The sequence below is a fragment of the Crinia signifera genome, chromosome 12, assembly GCF_055691185.1.
Source record: "Crinia signifera chromosome 12, ASM5569118v1, whole genome shotgun sequence".
Lineage (NCBI taxonomy): Eukaryota > Metazoa > Chordata > Amphibia > Anura > Myobatrachidae > Crinia > Crinia signifera.
In genome coordinates this window covers 10,485,415-10,499,201 of record NC_139228.1, presented here as the reverse complement: position 1 = coordinate 10,499,201, position 13,787 = coordinate 10,485,415, and positions in this window count along the sequence as shown.

Genomic DNA, 13,787 nt, shown 5'->3' with positions numbered 1-13,787 from the left:
TAGGTACACGTCCGAAATGTAATACTGAGTTGACAGAAGTTGATTCTGGTACATGGTTTTGAAACCGCGGTCAGAAAAATAATCACATCCATATGAGCATTTCCGTAAGCCCCGGAGCTGTCGTTTTGGTCAGAAAATGAAAATTCCAAAAGTTGCTCTTTTTCTGCTTTAAACTTTAGGTACACATCCGAAATGTATTACTGAGTTGACAGAAGTTGATTCTGGTGCATGGTTTTGAAACCGCGGTCAGAAAAATAATCACATCCATATGAGCATTTCCGTAAGCCCCGGAGCTGTCGTTTTGGTCAGAAAATAAAAATTCCAAAAGTTGCTCTTTTTCTGCTTTAAACTTTAGGTACACATCCGAAATGTATTACTGAGTTGACAGAAGTTGATTCTGGTGCATGGTTTTGAAACCACGGTCAGAAAAATAATCACATCCATATGAGCATTTCCGTAAGCCCCGGAGCTGTCGTTTTGGTCAGAAAATGAAAATTCCAAAAGTTCCTCTTTTTATGCTTTAAACTTTAGGTACACATCCGAAATGTATTACTGAGATGACAGAAGTTGATTCTGGTGCATGGTTTTGAAACCCCGGTCAGAAAAATAATCACATCCATATGAGCATTTCCGTAAGCCCCGGAGCTGTCGTTTTGGTCAGAAAATGAAAATTCCAAAAGTTCCTCTTTTTCTGCTTTAAACTTTAGGTACACATCCGAAATGTATTACTGAGATGACAGAAGTTGATTCTGGTGCATGGTTTTGAAACCCCGGTCAGAAAAATAATCACATCCATATGAGCATTTCCGTAAGCCCCGGAGCTGTCGTTTTGGTCAGAAAATGAAAATTCCAAAAGTTCCTCTTTTTCTGCTTTAAACTTTAGGTACACATCCGAAATGTATTACTGAGATGACAGAAGTTGATTCTGGTGCATGGTTTTGAAACCGCGGTCAGAAAAATAATCACATCCATATGAGCATTTCCGTAAGCCCCGGAGCTGTCGTTTTGGTCAGAAAATGAAAATTCCAAAAGTTCCTCTTTTTCTGCTTTAAACTTTAGGTACACATCCGAAATGTATTACTGAGATGACAGAAGTTGATTCTGGTGCATGGTTTTGAAACCGCAGTCAGAAAAATAATCACATCCATAAGAGCATTTCCGTAAGCCCCGGAGCTGTCGTTTTGGTCAGAAAATGAAAATTCCAAATGTTCCTCTTTTTCTGCTTTAAACTTTAGGTACACATCCGAAATGTACTACTGATTTGACAGAAGTTGATTCTGGTACATGGTTTTGAAACCGCGGTCAGAAAAATAATCACATCCATATGAGCATTTCCGTAAGCCCCGAGCTGTCGTTTTGGTCAGAAAATGAAAATTCCAAAAGTTCCTCTTTTTCTGCTTTAAACTTTAGGTACACGTCCGAAATGTAATACTGAGTTGACAGAAGTTGATTCTGGTACATGGTTTTGAAACCGCGGTCAGAAAAATAATCACATCCATATGAGCATTTCCGTAAGCCCCGAGCTGTCGTTTTGGTCAGAAAATGAAAATTCCAAAAGTTGCTCTTTTTCTGCTTTAAACTTTAGGTACACATTCGAAATGTATTACTGAGTTGACAGAAGTTGATTCTGGTGCATGGTTTTGAAACCGCGGTCAGAAAAATAATCACATCCATATGAGCATTTCCGTAAGCCCCGGAGCTGTCGTTTTGGTCAGAAAATGAAAATTCCAAAAGTTCCTCTTTTTCTGCTTTAAACTTTAGGTACACATCCGAAATGTATTACTGAGTTGACAGAAGTTGATTCTGGTGCATGGTTTTGAAACCGCGGTCAGAAAAATAATCACATCCATATGAGCATTTCCGTAAGCCCCGGAGCTGTCGTTTTGGTCAGAAAATGAAAATTCCAAAAGTTCCTCTTTTTCTGCTTTAAACTTTAGGTACACATCCGAAATGTATTACTGAGTTGACAGAAGTTGATTCTGGTGCATGGTTTTGAAACCCCGGTCAGAAAAATAATCACATCCATATGAGCATTTCCGTAAGCCCCGAAGCTGTCGTTTTGGTCAGAAAATGAAAATTCCAAAAGTTCCTCTTTTTCTGCTTTAAACTTTAGGTACACATCCGAAATGTATTACTGAGATGACAGAAGTTGATTCTGGTGCATGGTTTTGAAACCCCGGTCAGAAAAATTATCACATCCATATGAGCATTTCCGTAAGCCCCGGAGCTGTCGTTTTGGTCAGAAAATGAAAATTCCAAAAGTTCCTCTTTTTCTGCTTTAAACTTTAGGTACACATCCGAAATGTATTACTGAGATGACAGAAGTTGATTCTGGTGCATGGTTTTGAAACCGCGGTCAGAAAAATAATCACATCCATATGAGCATTTCCGTAAGCCCCGGAGCTGTCGTTTTGGTCAGAAAATGAAAATTCCAAAAGTTCCTCTTTTTCTGCTTTAAACTTTAGGTACACATCCGAAATGTATTACTGAGATGACAGAAGTTGATTCTGGTGCATGGTTTTGAAACCGCAGTCAGAAAAATAATCACATCCATAAGAGCATTTCCGTAAGCCCCGGAGCTGTCGTTTTGGTCAGAAAATGAAAATTCCAAATGTTCCTCTTTTTCTGCTTTAAACTTTAGGTACACATCCGAAATGTATTACTGAGATGACAGAAGTTGATTCTGGTGCATGGTTTTGAAACCGCAGTCAGAAAAATAATCACATCCATAAGAGCATTTCCGTAAGCCCCGGAGCTGTCGTTTTGGTCAGAAAATGAAAATTCCAAAAGTTCCTCTTTTTCTGCTTTAAACTTTAGGTACACATCCGAAATGTATTACTGAGATGACAGAAGTTGATTCTGGTGCATGGTTTTGAAACCCCGGTCAGAAAAATTATCACATCCATATGAGCATTTCCGTAAGCCCCGGAGCTGTCGTTTTGGTCAGAAAATGAAAATTCCAAAAGTTCCTCTTTTTCTGCTTTAAACTTTAGGTACACATCCGAAATGTATTACTGAGATGACAGAAGTTGATTCTGGTGCATGGTTTTGAAACCGCGGTCAGAAAAATAATCACATCCATATGAGCATTTCCGTAAGCCCCGGAGCTGTCGTTTTGGTCAGAAAATGAAAATTCCAAAAGTTCCTCTTTTTCTGCTTTAAACTTTAGGTACACATCCGAAATGTATTACTGAGATGACAGAAGTTGATTCTGGTGCATGGTTTTGAAACCGCAGTCAGAAAAATAATCACATCCATAAGAGCATTTCCGTAAGCCCCGGAGCTGTCGTTTTGGTCAGAAAATGAAAATTCCAAATGTTCCTCTTTTTCTGCTTTAAACTTTAGGTACACATCCGAAATGTATTACTGAGATGACAGAAGTTGATTCTGGTGCATGGTTTTGAAACCGCAGTCAGAAAAATAATCACATCCATAAGAGCATTTCCGTAAGCCCCGGAGCTGTCGTTTTGGTCAGAAAATGAAAATTCCAAAAGTTCCTCTTTTTCTGCTTTAAACTTTAGGTACACATCCGAAATGTATTACTGAGATGACAGAAGTTGATTCTGGTGCATGGTTTTGAAACCCCGGTCAGAAAAATTATCACATCCATATGAGCATTTCCGTAAGCCCCGGAGCTGTCGTTTTGGTCAGAAAATGAAAATTCCAAAAGTTCCTCTTTTTCTGCTTTAAACTTTAGGTACACATCCGAAATGTATTACTGAGATGACAGAAGTTGATTCTGGTGCATGGTTTTGAAACCGCGGTCAGAAAAATAATCACATCCATATGAGCATTTCCGTAAGCCCCGGAGCTGTCGTTTTGGTCAGAAAATGAAAATTCCAAAAGTTCCTCTTTTTCTGCTTTAAACTTTAGGTACACATCCGAAATGTATTACTGAGATGACAGAAGTTGATTCTGGTGCATGGTTTTGAAACCGCAGTCAGAAAAATAATCACATCCATAAGAGCATTTCCGTAAGCCCCGGAGCTGTCGTTTTGGTCAGAAAATGAAAATTCCAAATGTTCCTCTTTTTTTCTGCTTTAAACTTTAGGTACACATCCGAAATGTACTACTGATTTGACAGAAGTTGATTCTGGTACATGGTTTTGAAACCGCGGTCAGAAAAATAATCACATCCATATGAGCATTTCCGTAAGCCCCGGAGCTGTCGTTTTGGTCAGAAAATGAAAATTCCAAAAGTTCCTCTTTTTCTGCTTTAAACTTTAGGTACACATCCGAAATGTATTACTGAGTTGACAGAAGTTGATTCTGGTGCATGGTTTTGAAACCGCGGTCAGAAAAATAATCACATCCATATGAGCATTTCCGTAAGCCCCGGAGCTGTCGTTTTGGTCAGAAAATGAAAATTCCAAAAGTTCCTCTTTTTCTGCTTTAAACTTTAGGTACACATCCGAAATGTATTACTGAGTTGACAGAAGTTGATTCTGGTGCATGGTTTTGAAACCGCGGTCAGAAAAATAATCACATCCATATGAGTATTTCCGTAAGCCCCGGAGCTGTCGTTTTGGTCAGAAAATGAAAATTCCAAAAGTTCCTCTTTTTCTGCTTTAAACTTTAGGTACACATCCGAAATGTATTACTGAGTTGACAGAAGTTGATTCTGGTGCATGGTTTTGAAACCACGGTCAGAAAAATAATCACATCCATATGAGCATTTCCGTAAGCCCCGAAGCTGTCGTTTTGGTCAGAAAATGAAAATTCCAAAAGTTCCTCTTTTTCTGCTTTAAACTTTAGGTACACATCCGAAATGTATTACTGAGATGACAGAAGTTGATTCTGGTGCATGGTTTTGAAACCCCGGTCAGAAAAATAATCACATCCATATGAGCATTTCCGTAAGCCCCGAAGCTGTCGTTTTGGTCAGAAAATGAAAATTCCAAAAGTTCCTCTTTTTCTGCTTTAAACTTTAGGTACACATCCGAAATGTATTACTGAGATGACAGAAGTTGATTCTGGTGCATGGTTTTGAAACCGCGGTCAGAAAAATAATCACATCCATATGAGCATTTCCGTAAGCCCCGGAGCTGTCGTTTTGGTCAGAAAATGAAAATTCCAAAAGTTCCTCTTTTTCTGCTTTAAACTTTAGGTACACATCCGAAATGTATTACTGAGATGACAGAAGTTGATTCTGGTGCATGGTTTTGAAACCGCAGTCAGAAAAATAATCACATCTATAAGAGCATTTCCGTAAGCCCCGGAGCTGTCGTTTTGGTCAGAAAATGAAAATTCCAAATGTTCCTCTCTTTCTGCTTTAAACTTTAGGTACACATCCGAAATGTATTACTGAGTTGACAGAAGTTGATTCTGGTGCATGGTTTTGAAACCGCGGTCAGAAAAATAATCACATCCATATGAGCATTTTCGTAAGCCCCAGAGCTGTCGTTTTGGTCAGAAAATGAAAAATTCCAAAAGTTCCTCTTTTTCTGCTTTAAACTTTAGGTACACATCCGAAATGTATTACTGAGTTGACAGAAGTTGATTCTGGTGCATGGTTTTGAAACCGCGGTCAGAAAAATAATCACATCCATATGAGCATTTCCATAAGCCCCGGAGCTGTCGTTTTGGTCAGAAAATGAAAATTCCAAAAGTTCCTCTTTTTCTGCTTTAAACTTTAGGTACACATCCGAAATGTATTACTGAGATGACAGAAGTTGATTCTGGTGCATGGTTTTGAAACCGCGGTCAGAAAAATAATCACATCCATATGAGCATTTCCGTAAGCCCCGGAGCTGTCGTTTTGGTCAGAAAATGAAAATTCCAAAAGTTCCTCTTTTTCTGCTTTAAACTTTAGGTACACATCCGAAATGTATTACTGAGATGACAGAAGTTGATTCTGGTGCATGGTTTTGAAACCGCGGTCAGAAAAATAATCACATCCATATGAGCATTTCCGTAAGCCCCGGAGCTGTCGTTTTGGTCAGAAAATGAAAATTCCCAAAGTTCCTCTTTTTCTGCTTTAAACTTTAGGTACACATCCGAAATGTATTACTGAGTTGACAGAAGTTGATTCTGGTGCATGGTTTTGAAACCGCGGTCAGAAAAATAATCACATCCATATGAGCATTTCCGTAAGCCCCGGAGCTGTCGTTTTGGTCAGAAAATGAAAATTCCCAAAGTTCCTCTTTTTCTGCTTTAAACTTTAGGTACACATCCGAAATGTATTACTGAGTTGACAGAAGTTGATTCTGGTGCATGGTTTTGAAACCGCGGTCAGAAAAATAATCACATCCATATGAGCATTTTCGTAAGCCCCGGAGCTGTCGTTTTGGTCAGAAAATGAAAAATTCCAAAAGTTCCTCTTTTTCTGCTTTAAACTTTAGGTACACATCCGAAATGTATTACTGAGTTGACAGAAGTTGATTCTGGTGCATGGTTTTGAAACCGCGGTCAGAAAGATAATCACATCCATATGAGCATTTCCATAAGCCCCGGAGCTGTCGTTTTGGTCAGAAAATGAAAATTCCAAAAGTTCCTCTTTTTCTGCTTTAAACTTTAGGTACACATCCGAAATGTATTACTGAGATGACAGAAGTTGATTCTGGTGCATGGTTTTGAAACCGCGGTCAGAAAAATAATCACATCCATATGAGCATTTCCGTAAGCCCCGGAGCTGTCGTTTTGGTCAGAAAATGAAAATTCCCAAAGTTCCTCTTTTTCTGCTTTAAACTTTAGGTACACATCCGAAATGTATTACTGAGTTGAAAGAAGTTGATTCTGGTGCATGGTTTTGAAACCGCGGTCAGAAAAATAATCACATCCATATAAGCATTTCCGTAAGCCCCGGAGCTGTCGTTTTGGTCAGAAAATGAAAATTCCCAAAGTTCCTCTTTTTCTGCTTTAAACTTTAGGTACACATCCGAAATGTATTACTGAGTTGACAGAAGTTGATTCTGGTGCATGGTTTTGAAACCGCGGTCAGAAAAATAATCACATCCATATGAGCATTTTCGTAAGCCCCGGAGCTGTCGTTTTGGTCAGAAAATGAAAAATTCCAAAAGTTCCTCTTTTTCTGCTTTAAACTTTAGGTACACATCCGAAATGTATTACTGAGTTGACAGAAGTTGATTCTGGTGCATGGTTTTGAAACCGCGGTCAGAAAGATAATCACATCCATATGAGCATTTCCATAAGCCCCGGAGCTGTCGTTTTGGTCAGAAAATGAAAATTCCAAAAGTTCCTCTTTTTCTGCTTTAAACTTTAGGTACACATCCGAAATGTATTACTGAGATGACAGAAGTTGATTCTGGTGCATGGTTTTGAAACCGCGGTCAGAAAAATAATCACATCCATATGAGCATTTCCGTAAGCCCCGGAGCTGTCGTTTTGGTCAGAAAATGAAAATTCCAAAAGTTCCTCTTTTTCTGCTTTAAACTTTAGGTACACATCCGAAATGTACTACTGATTTGACAGAAGTTGATTCTGGTGCATGGTTTTGAAACCGCGGTCAGAAAAATAATCACATCCATATGAGCATTTCCGTAAGCCCCGGAGCTGTCGTTTTGGTCAGAAAATGAAAATTCCAAAAGTTCCTCTTTTTCTGCTTTAAACTTTAGGTACACATCCGAAATGTATTACTGAGTTGACAGAAGTTGATTCTGGTGCATGGTTTTGAAACCGCGGTCAGAAAAATAATCACATCCATATGAGCATTTCCGTAAGCCCCGGAGCTGTCGTTTTGGTCAGAAAATGAAAATTCCAAAAGTTCCTCTTTTTCTGCTTTAAACTTTAGGTACACATCCGAAATGTATTACTGAGTTGACAGAAGTTGATTCTGGTGCATGGTTTTGAAACCGCGGTCAGAAAAATAATCACATCCATATGAGCATTTCCGTAAGCCCCGGAGCTGTCGTTTTGGTCAGAAAATGAAAATTCCAAAAGTTCCTCTTTTTCTGCTTTAAACTTTAGGTACACATCCGAAATGTATTACTGAGTTGACAGAAGTTGATTCTGGTGCATGGTTTTGAAACCACGGTCAGAAAAATAATCACATCCATATGAGCATTTCCGTAAGCCCCGAAGCTGTCGTTTTGGTCAGAAAATGAAAATTCCAAAAGTTCCTCTTTTTCTGCTTTAAACTTTAGGTACACATCCGAAATGTATTACTGAGATGACAGAAGTTGATTCTGGTGCATGGTTTTGAAACCCCGGTCAGAAAAATAATCACATCCATATGAGCATTTCCGTAAGCCCCGGAGCTGTCGTTTTGGTCAGAAAATGAAAATTCCAAAAGTTCCTCTTTTTCTGCTTTAAACTTTAGGTACACATCCGAAATGTATTACTGAGATGACAGAAGTTGATTCTGGTGCATGGTTTTGAAACCGCGGTCAGAAAAATAATCACATCCATATGAGCATTTCCGTAAGCCCCGGAGCTGTCGTTTTGGTCAGAAAATGAAAATTCCAAAAGTTCCTCTTTTTCTGCTTTAAACTTTAGGTACACATCCGAAATGTATTACTGAGATGACAGAAGTTGATTCTGGTGCATGGTTTTGAAACCGCGGTCAGAAAAATAATCACATCCATATGAGCATTTCCGTAAGCCCCGGAGCTGTCGTTTTGGTCAGAAAATGAAAATTCCAAAAGTTCCTCTTTTTCTGCTTTAAACTTTAGGTACACATCCGAAATGTATTACTGAGATGACAGAAGTTGATTCTGGTGCATGGTTTTGAAACCGCAGTCAGAAAAATAATCACATCCATATGAGCATTTCCGTAAGCCCCGGAGCTGTCGTTTTGGTCAGAAAATGAAAATTCCAAAAGTTCCTCTTTTTCTGCTTTAAACTTTAGGTACACATCCGAAATGTACTACTGATTTGACAGAAGTTGATTCTGGTACATGGTTTTGAAACCGCGGTCAGAAAAATAATCACATCCATATGAGCATTTCCGTAAGCCCCGGAGCTGTCGTTTTGGTCAGAAAATGAAAATTCCAAAAGTTCCTCTTTTTCTGCTTTAAACTTTAGGTACACATCCGAAATGTATTACTGAGTTGACAGAAGTTGATTCTGGTGCATGGTTTTGAAACCGCGGTCAGAAAAATAATCACATCCATATGAGCATTTCCGTAAGCCCCGGAGCTGTCGTTTTGGTCAGAAAATGAAAATTCCCAAAGTTCCTCTCTTTCTGCTTTAAACTTTAGGTACACATCCGAAATGTATTACTGAGTTGACAGAAGTTGATTCTGGTGCATGGTTTTGAAACCGCGGTCAGAAAAATAATCACATCCATATGAGCATTTTCGTAAGCCCCGGAGCTGTCGTTTTGGTCAGAAAATGAAAAATTCCAAAAGTTCCTCTTTTTCTGCTTTAAACTTTAGGTACACATCCGAAATGTATTACTGAGTTGACAGAAGTTGATTCTGGTGCATGGTTTTGAAACCGCAGTCAGAAAAATAATCACATCCATATGAGCATTTCCATAAGCCCCGGAGCTGTCGTTTTGGTCAGAAAATGAAAATTCCAAAAGTTCCTCTTTTTCTGCTTTAAACTTTAGGTACACATCCGAAATGTATTACTGAGATGACAGAAGTTGATTCTGGTGCATGGTTTTGAAACCGCGGTCAGAAAAATAATCACATCCATATGAGCATTTCCGTAAGCCCCGGAGCTGTCGTTTTGGTCAGAAAATGAAAATTCCAAAAGTTCCTCTTTTTCTGCTTTAAACTTTAGGTACACATCCGAAATGTATTACTGAGATGACAGAAGTTGATTCTGGTGCATGGTTTTGAAACCGCGGTCAGAAAAATAATCACATCCATATGAGCATTTCCGTAAGCCCCGGAGCTGTCGTTTTGGTCAGAAAATGAAAATTCCCAAAGTTCCTCTTTTTCTGCTTTAAACTTTAGGTACACATCCGAAATGTATTACTGAGTTGACAGAAGTTGATTCTGGTGCATGGTTTTGAAACCGCGGTCAGAAAAATAATCACATCCATATGAGCATTTTCGTAAGCCCCGGAGCTGTCGTTTTGGTCAGAAAATGAAAATTCCCAAAGTTCCTCTTTTTCTGCTTTAAACTTTAGGTACACATCCGAAATGTATTACTGAGTTGACAGAAGTTGATTCTGGTGCATGGTTTTGAAACCGCGGTCAGAAAAATAATCACATCCATATGAGCATTTTCGTAAGCCCCGGAGCTGTCGTTTTGGTCAGAAAATGAAAAATTCCAAAAGTTCCTCTTTTTCTGCTTTAAACTTTAGGTACACATCCGAAATGTATTACTGAGTTGACAGAAGTTGATTCTGGTGCATGGTTTTGAAACCGCGGTCAGAAAGATAATCACATCCATATGAGCATTTCCGTAAGCCCCGGAGCTGTCGTTTTGGTCAGAAAATGAAAATTCCAAAAGTTCCTCTTTTTCTGCTTTAAACTTTAGGTACACATCCGAAATGTATTACTGAGATGACAGAAGTTGATTCTGGTGCATGGTTTTGAAACCGCAGTCAGAAAAATAATCACATCCATAAGAGCATTTCCGTAAGCCCCGGAGCTGTCGTTTTGGTCAGAAAATGAAAATTCCAAATGTTCCTCTTTTTCTGCTTTAAACTTTAGGTACACATCCGAAATGTATTACTGAGATGACAGAAGTTGATTCTGGTGCATGGTTTTGAAACCGCAGTCAGAAAAATAATCACATCCATAAGAGCATTTCCGTAAGCCCCGGAGCTGTCGTTTTGGTCAGAAAATGAAAATTCCAAAAGTTCCTCTTTTTCTGCTTTAAACTTTAGGTACACATCCGAAATGTATTACTGAGATGACAGAAGTTGATTCTGGTGCATGGTTTTGAAACCCCGGTCAGAAAAATTATCACATCCATATGAGCATTTCCGTAAGCCCCGGAGCTGTCGTTTTGGTCAGAAAATGAAAATTCCAAAAGTTCCTCTTTTTCTGCTTTAAACTTTAGGTACACATCCGAAATGTATTACTGAGATGACAGAAGTTGATTCTGGTGCATGGTTTTGAAACCGCGGTCAGAAAAATAATCACATCCATATGAGCATTTCCGTAAGCCCCGGAGCTGTCGTTTTGGTCAGAAAATGAAAATTCCAAAAGTTCCTCTTTTTCTGCTTTAAACTTTAGGTACACATCCGAAATGTATTACTGAGATGACAGAAGTTGATTCTGGTGCATGGTTTTGAAACCGCAGTCAGAAAAATAATCACATCCATAAGAGCATTTCCGTAAGCCCCGGAGCTGTCGTTTTGGTCAGAAAATGAAAATTCCCAAAGTTCCTCTTTTTCTGCTTTAAACTTTAGGTACACATCCGAAATGTACTACTGATTTGACAGAAGTTGATTCTGGTACATGGTTTTGAAACCGCGGTCAGAAAAATAATCACATCCATATGAGCATTTCCGTAAGCCCCGGAGCTGTCGTTTTGGTCAGAAAATGAAAATTCTAAAAGTTCCTCTTTTTCTGCTTTAAACTTTAGGTACACATCCGAAATGTATTACTGAGATGACAGAAGTTGATTCTGGTGCATGGTTTTGAAACCGCGGTCAGAAAAATAATCACATCCATATGAGCATTTCCGTAAGCCCCGGAGCTGTCGTTTTGGTCAGAAAATGAAAATTCCAAAAGTTCCTCTTTTTCTGCTTTAAACTTTAGGTACACATCCGAAATGTATTACTGAGTTGACAGAAGTTGATTCTGGTGCATGGTTTTGAAACTGCGGTCAGAAAAATAATCACATCCATATGAGCATTTCCGTAAGCCCCGGAGCTGTCGTTTTGGTCAGAAAATGAAAATTCCCAAAGTTCCTCTTTTTCTGCTTTAAACTTTAGGTACACATCCGAAATGTATTACTGAGTTGACAGAAGTTGATTCTGGTGCATGGTTTTGAAACCGCGGTCAGAAAAATAATCACATCCATATGAGCATTTTCGTAAGCCCCGGAGCTGTCGTTTTGGTCAGAAAATGAAAAATTCCAAAAGTTCCTCTTTTTCTGCTTTAAACTTTAGGTACACATCCGAAATGTATTACTGAGTTGACAGAAGTTGATTCTGGTGCATGGTTTTGAAACCACGGTCAGAAAAATAATCACATCCATATGAGCATTTCCGTAAGCCCCGAAGCTGTCGTTTTGGTCAGAAAATGAAAATTCCAAAAGTTCCTCTTTTTCTGCTTTAAACTTTAGGTACACATCCGAAATGTATTACTGAGATGACAGAAGTTGATTCTGGTGCATGGTTTTGAAACCGCGGTCAGAAAAATAATCACATCCATATGAGCATTTCCGTAAGCCCCGGAGCTGTCGTTTTGGTCAGAAAATGAAAATTCCAAAAGTTCCTCTTTTTCTGCTTTAAACTTTAGGTACACATCCGAAATGTATTACTGAGATGACAGAAGTTGATTCTGGTGCATGGTTTTGAAACCGCGGTCAGAAAAATAATCACATCCATATGAGCATTTCCGTAAGCCCCGGAGCTGTCGTTTTGGTCAGAAAATGAAAATTCCAAAAGTTCCTCTTTTTCTGCTTTAAACTTTAGGTACACATCCGAAATGTATTACTGAGATGACAGAAGTTGATTCTGGTGCATGGTTTTGAAACCGCGGTCAGAAAAATAATCACATCCATATGAGCATTTCCGTAAGCCCCGGAGCTGTCGTTTTGGTCAGAAAATGAAAATTCCAAAAGTTCCTCTTTTTCTGCTTTAAACTTTAGGTACACATCCGAAATGTATTACTGAGATGACAGAAGTTGATTCTGGTGCATGGTTTTGAAACCGCGGTCAGAAAAATAATCACATCCATAAGTGCATTTCCGTAAGCCCCGGAGCTGTCGTTTTGGTCAGAAAATGAAAATTCCAAACGTTCCTCTTTTTCTGCTTTAAACTTTAGGTACACATCCGAAATGTATTACTGAGTTGACAGAAGTTGATTCTGGTGCATGGTTTTGAAACCGCGGTCAGAAAAATAATCACATCCATAAGTGCATTTCCGTAAGCCCCGGAGCTGTCGTTTTGGTCAGAAAATGAAAATTCCAAACGTTCCTCTTTTTCTGCTTTAAACTTTAGGTACACATCCGAAATGTATTACTGAGTTGACAGAAGTTGATTCTGGTGCATGGTTTTGAAACCGCGGTCAGAAAAATAATCACATCCATATGAGCATTTCCGTAAGCCCCGGAGCTGTCGTTTTGTCAGAAAATGAAAATTCCAAACGTTCCTCTATTTCTGCTTTAAACTTTAGGTACACATCCGAAATGTACTACTGAGTTGACAGAAGTTGATTCTGGTGCATGGTTTTGAAACCGCGGTCAGAAAAATAATCACATCCATATGAGCATTTCCGTAAGCCCCGGAGCTGTCGTTTTGGTCAGAAAATGAAAATTCCAAAAGTTCCTCTTTTTCTGCTTTAAACTTTAGGTACACATCTGAAATGTATTACTGAGTTGACAGAAGTTGATTCTGGTGCATGGTTTTGAAACCGCGGTCAGAAAACTAATCACATCCATATGAGCATTTTCGTAAGCCCCGGAGCTGTCATTTTGGTCAGAAAATGAAAATTTCAAAAGTTCCTCTTTTTCTGCTTTAAACTTTAGGTACACATCTGAAATGTATTACTGAGTTGACAGAAGTTGATTCTGGTGCATGGTTTTGAAACCGCGGTCAGAAAAATAATCACATCCATATGAGCATTTCCGTTAAACCCCGGAGATGTAGGACTATTCACTTACCACAGAGATGTAGGACTGTGCACTTACCACAGAGACGTGGGACTGTGTGTGCTTACCACAGAGATGTGGGACTGTGCTCTTGCCACAGAGAT